A 6,734-nucleotide genomic window follows, 5' to 3' on the forward strand; every position below is an offset into this window, starting at 1 on the left:
TGTACGCGCCTGTACGCGCCTGTACGCGCCTGTACGCGCCTGTACGCTGCTTTTCCGGTATTAATATTAGATCTAATACAACTATAACTGAACTACAACTAAATGCAGTATAGAGTTAAACATCCCCGTTTCTTTGGTGTACCATCCAAGAAGCACTTCCTGCCAGTTGTGTTCTCCATCCTTCTTTATTCTCTCTCTCGGACGTGATGCATCTCACTTTTGTCATGGTCAACTGTGATGAAGGTTTTCTGTCCACTGCCTCTGATGCATTTTAGCAGTTGGTGCAAGTTATGTCATGTTCCAACAGCTTCCTTACGAAAGCAATATTCACTCCAATTGCAGCTGGTGATAGGTCTTTAATCAGCATATAATTAGCCTGGAATAACTGATGTGATGTCACCAACACTGAAGAATGAAAGCCACATCCTACAATACTGGTAAAGTTGTAGACAGAGAGATTAGACATTAGAGTGATTGCTGATAGCTCTACTGGCACTGTCTATGAATATGAAATTACAAAGGATCCGTATACAAACAAATCCTTTCCCAATATATACCAACATTGTCTTAGGTACCTCACTGAAGCGTACCTGAAAATGACAAACATTTGTTCAATATCAAGGCAGATGTCTCAAGCTTTCAGAGTATTGCTCTCACAAACAAATCCTTGTTGCTTGTTCTCCAGGCTTCCATCTGGCCACTTGCCCTTAAGGGAACCCATTCTGATGCCCACAATGTATACTGCAGTGGATTAAGTACAATGCAGATGCATATAGGCTTATAGGCCCATTCTGGACCTCTGTTATCATTCCCTACTATCAGGAAGGTCTACAGTACTCTTCCTTCCTCTATCAGGCCAGATCTAAACTTCCTACAATCTGTTAGTGCATCCCTCTTAACTCCTAAACGCAAATTCACCTCTCTCCTTCTTTCGCTACCCTTTTCAGTCGCAACAGGAAGCTGCAGGCTCTGCATCCCTCCCTCTCTGCCCATCTCCCTTTGATCAAGCACTGACTGTTGTAGAGGCTTCCAATTGGTTGCATGCGCACTCAATCCTTTAAAAGGATATGTAGGTCAAGTCAATGGGTCCTGATACAGTGGTAGGGAGTGGGTCCAGAAACCATCATCATTTTGTCTTTCTCCGTTGGGTGCAACCTGAGCAGACAGTGCCGGCCAGATGACACCTTCCCTTTCAGGCACAATCAGGGTGGATGATGCTGGCTGGACGCTATCACCTGAGCACCTGTAAGTTGCATCGCTTCCCTTTCCTTTCTTTTTTACCACCTCCCTAACTTTTGACCAATCTGTACCCAAGCCTTTCCCACAGTCCCCACCCCCTGGGTATTACCATGCTTGTTTTCCATCTCTAGAGAGGAGGCTAGCATCCCACTCCTCCTTCCCCAGCTCACTTCTCCCCCTGCCTCCGCAGGTGGTGTTAGATTACACAGAGAAAGATACAGCAGTTGCCATGGATATGGCGGGGGGACCGTATCCCCGTATCTGTATTTCAACGACCTTGGATTCCTGCACTCGGGCAGTTTTGCAAGATAAGAGCGCATACAGTTTAGCGCTGCCTTCTTGTTTGTCTGAAGCTGGAACTGAGGGGGGAGCTGAAGATGCAGATGAGGTGTTAGGTGCCATAGTTGAGTGCATATTTGTGGTGCTCTCTTCCTCAGGGGACCTGCAAGAAAATACGCTCCCCGTGCCATTTCTCCCAGTGTTAGTAGATTCCAACCCCATCATAATACACAGCACCTCAGGAATTTTGCCCTCCTCCCTGGCCGCTCTCAGAGCTCCGAGGATCAGCTCCCAAACTTTAAGCTCTGCAGCTTTTTGCTCCTCCATCACGTGCTGCGCAAGCATGGATGTAAACGAATCCCATCTAGGGGGGTCTAGAATGTCCTGAGGCAAGATTCCACTCCTTTTCCAGGCGAGTAAGTACAGCTGCAGTGTCCTTCTCAGAAGGAGCATTCTAGCCAAAATAGTCCTTACAGAATTGAAGGATTACCTTGATAACTTGCTCCATCACCAGCACAGCGCCGATGTCCTGATCCGCGAGCAACCTGCCGCCACGTCACAGGCTATCACCACTCCCAGCTATGGGGGTTGTGCGAAGACTCAATTTCTACCTACCTGAATATATCAGTGGTCCACAGTATAGGCATATGTAGCTACCACAACTATTTACTGCCTTTTCACTGCTGTTGAAATAAATCAAAATAAATCAATTTAGCAAATGGAATCCCTCCCACCTCTCAGTACTATCCACAAATTAAGAGGACACGAAGTATCAGGTGAGGCAAATTTTAGATTCTGAATGATTTCAGGGGCGGTTTCACTCTAATTCACTGTCAGCAATATAGAGCTGAATACTGCTGGGACCAGCAGACAGTATGCATGCTTCAACCAAGTTCAACCATACTACCTGAAGAATGCATATTCTAGAATGAACACCTCAATCTAATTTTGCCTTCAGTTTTGTCTCAGATAAAGTTAGCTATTCCAATCAAAAGAGAGTTCAGTCTTGAGCTCAATGAGTAAAGTGGACAACTGGTGAACCAGAACCAAACCAGAACATAAGAATCTTGGCAAAATAAATGCTCAGTATTGTACTATAGAAAGAGACAACCATTTTGATGAGCTTCATTTTTTCCTTAGAGAATTCACTGCTTCAAATACACCCTAGGTCAGCTGAAAAAAAAAAAAAAAAAAAAAAGCATAGCACAACTTCTAGCTTTCCATTTACAGACATATCACTGTCTTATTATTACTAACAGTCAGCAAAGGATTAAGTCATAATTCTGCAGATGAAGAAGGATTCATTGCAGTGTTTGCAAAAGCTGTGAAGGCATCCTAAGCATGACAGTTTAGAGAGTTCACATCCTCTGAGACCATAGCCTCAGGGAACATTGCTCTTTTCCTTTGACATTCAGTAAATATTCACAGGAGCCTGGACAAGGGGTGAAAACACATTCTATTTGCACTCAAGAAAAAAAAAAGTCATAAAAAAAAAAAAAAAAAAGAGAATCATAAATAGAATTGTTGACAACTTCTTACTGAAAATTCTCTATCTAAATATCATATTTGCATCTATTATCACTGCTTATTTTACTATGCAGCATATTTCCCATAGTTGGATTTAACGGTAAGGTTAATAATTCAATGGATATTTTCTTTCAGGTATTACTACCTACTTTGAACACATTAACATTCTGCAGGAACCAAACTGTTAATAGTAAATAAATATACACATATAGGAAAATTCACTGTTGCTCAGAAAGTTACCATTAAGTTCAACATTAAGCAAATTCTCCAGCCGTGACTTGGACTGCTGATTTGAATATTTATTCATTTTCTATAGTGTTGTAGCCTGATATACTTGCCTCCCTGCTCTAATGCCACAAAGTAAGTGAAGTTATACATATTTAATAAAACCAGAAATGCAGTCTTGTCCTACTTCATGCATCTCCCCCACCCCAGTAAGGACAACAGGAGAGTCACTATGGACTTTAAGTTGGAAAAACTTGAAAAAAAGTGATAATAAGTATTAATATCACAAACCTCCTACATAAGTTTACTTAGCTTGAGCTAAATCAAACAGGAACGTAACAGAATTTCTTAGCTTACACTAATATCATGCTCTTGACACTGATGTATTTTGCTAAGAAAACATAACAAGAAACTCTCTTGAAAGAAAGTAATCTTTGTTCTTTTTCTCCCTCTGTCCTAGCTATGACTTTCTGGACTCTTGCTATGTTGGATCTAGGTCTGATCTAGAACTTTTGTTTGTTTTCCAATATATTAACTGGCTGACCCTCATCAGTCACAATATGCATAAGCAATATGTGCATTCATAGGTCAGATGAATAGCTATGTTCCCTTAACATATCTTAATCTTTCATTTTAAACAAATGCTTGTGAAGAAAGTACAATTACATAAGATATATAGATGTTAAGGACGGAGATTCGAGTTGACCTATCAGCTTTATTCACAAATACTTTATGAATACCTACCACACCTTCAACCTACAAGCAATTCAAAGGATGCTGATTCACATGCATGAGACATTTTAACCAGCAAGATGGGAAACCAGGGAGAAATACATGTCAAGATGAGTGCTCTTGGTAATGCTACAGAGAATGAGAAAGGCAAATTGCATTTTTCTGGAGAATAATTCTTAGGGCTAGAGTAAATCGGCAGCTGTGGACTCTTCAGCCCTGGGTAGCCCATACATCAGACCTAAATGTTCCAAGAAATCAGAGATCTAGTTGTTAGAGATTATGTAAAAAAAAAAAAACCAGTAGATGAGAGAAAAATATTGTTATACTTACTTGAGTTAGCCATTTACAATTTGATGCATTGGAGAGACCCCTCTTGCTCCTCTTCTCCTGTTGTCTTGGTCTTCAGATCATGGATACAGCACCATCTCAAAGCATGATCTGAAAAAAAAGCACCAAGGTTTTCAAAAATAAATCTTTTATGAGGAAACGTGTACACATTTTAACATTAGTTATGGTAATAGCATATGTTCTCAAGTAATAGTAAGACCCTCCAAAAATACATACTGTCCACTACTGTTTATTATTTGCAGTTTAAATTATGATAAATTGTAGAGATCTACGCAAGTAGCATTAAGTGATCAAAACAAATATACTACAGATATGGTTAAGCTCTTTATAGAGGTCTGAAAATTATTTTGTAATGAATCTTTTGCATCTGTAGTTTAATAGGCTGAAATGAATTGTAGTCATTCTAGATCTATTCAACAGATTTTAATGAATTAATAGTCTAGAATATGTAATATCAAGGATTAGGCTGTGGAGAAAAAACACCCAGAAAAACCTATACAGGAGCATATGTAAATCACACCACAATTTTCAGAAAATTCATCTAGTTCTTTTGCAAAGTGTTACTAACGAACTTGTTGTGTACAGAGTGCTATACCTAGGTTCTACATCAATCATTTCAGCAACCTAAAAAGAAGAATCGTTGTGCTATAAAACTAAAGTTCTAGCATAAGGTGCCTATTTCAATAAAGAACTGGGAGAGAAAATTGAACCAAAAATGTTACCAATTTGAATTCAGCATCTTCTTCATGCCACAATGGATATGCTCAGGTCTCAGGCTGGAAAAAGTGGTACTGACTGGTGCAATAGCATAATCTGAATTCAGATTTAAGAGTACTCCAACTGAAATGCTAGAAGAAAAAGAAGAGACCCAACACTTTTGGGGAGCAGGTATAGACAGAGGTCTAGTGTTTTAATATCCTCACTGCTACAATAGAGCAACTACTTCAGCTACTTTCTGGCCTGTGTTTTCCAAATGGCAGCTTTCAGCATTGAGATCCTGCAATTTCTTAAACAAAGAAAATAATTTTCCCTTTGTATATCAGTAAGGACCACGATCAAGAAAACTATTAAGCTTCTGCTTATTAAATACAGAGTTAAAAAGACATCTTGCAATACAGGCTTTCCAGATCTTTAGTCATTCTCATCTCTTCTTTCCTTATCTAGATCCCATGTATTAACATTCTTCTGCTTTGACATCATCACTGTGCTCAGCATTTGCTTCAGTGCCAATTCCTGTCTTCCATCTCTTCAGATTTCCATGTTTATTGATCTCACTATTACATTATTCCTTTGTGATGATCACTGCACTTAGAACTATAGTCATACTTCTGATGAAATCAATTGCCCTAGAATGACAAAAACAGCAATTTTTTTTTTTTTTTAAATTAAATATTTAGCTACCTTCAATAGAGGTTCAAATAAAGTAATATTGAAGACTATTCCTTAATTATTTTTTAAAGGAAGCAGATGATTTGTCTGCCTCTTGAAATTTATTAAGGGTAGCTATAACTACTTTTTAAGGGTAGCTATAACTACTTTTTCTGAATTATGAAAAAAAATCAACTAAAACTAAGCTGGATTTTATCACCATGATCACTGTTAAACTCAGAACCTACCTCTTTTAAAATAAATATGCACATAAGGAGAGAACAGTGTTACCTTAGTTATGTATGCAAAGCAGTCCAGAGTTCATGTACAACTTCTGTGAAGGAAACAATGTTATTATGAGACCTGTCTTAAGAAGCATACTTATACAGATAAAGAGATGTCAGATGAGTATATCTGCCAAAAGCAGTATTATAATTAAATGAAGTTTTTGACTGTTTGAGCTAAGTTTTTCATAATAGAACACACAATGTTAGACAAAAAAAGCCTGGAACAAATGAAGAGGGGAAGGAGAAGGATCTTCAGGAATAGAAGAGAAGCAGGAACCAGGACTATATTCTTATGTGGAATTAGGTGAAGGCAGTGTAGTATGTACTGTCTTCTGGGTCTTTGTCTTTTTACTCATTCTGACTGAAGTCATCCAGAGCTCAGGCTCAGCAACTTTGAAATAAGACTTGTTTTCCCTCAGTGTAGTTAACTTCGTCTGGAACTGATGTCAATCAGTAGACTTAATATTTCAGTCTTAAGATTTCATTATTAGCTTTAATACTTTAAACATGCAAGTGATATTCAATAAAACAGGATAAAACCAGTGATGTGTCAGAACAAAGTCATTCATATCTCTTGTAAGTATCAGCACTCAGTTTCTTCTCACTGTTTTGTTTTAGTACCACAAAATTTCACATTCTCCTGACAAAGTGCAATCACTACATTTAACAGTGAGTTCTCATTTTAATTATCCTGTAGAATCAGAATTGCTATAAAAAAAAACACATGTA

The 6,734-nt window shown here is 38.5% G+C and overlaps 1 long non-coding RNA gene across 1 annotated transcript; it reads right to left on the reverse strand.

Annotated features, from left to right (window-relative positions):
• Positions 1-2,132: 2,132 nt before the first annotated feature.
• Positions 2,133-6,050, reverse strand: LOC122168493. The gene is made up of 4 exons (XR_006171274.1): positions 6,010-6,050; positions 5,073-5,198; positions 4,333-4,440; positions 2,133-2,201 (listed from the first exon to the last, which is right to left on the reverse strand). It is a non-coding gene; the product is annotated as an uncharacterized LOC122168493 (long non-coding RNA).
• Between the last annotated feature and the right edge of the window lie 684 nt (positions 6,051-6,734).

The sequence above is a fragment of the Centrocercus urophasianus genome, unplaced genomic scaffold, assembly GCF_019232065.1.
Source record: "Centrocercus urophasianus isolate 14NV4802_14NV808 unplaced genomic scaffold, USGS_Curo_1.0 seq_11, whole genome shotgun sequence".
Lineage (NCBI taxonomy): Eukaryota > Metazoa > Chordata > Aves > Galliformes > Phasianidae > Centrocercus > Centrocercus urophasianus.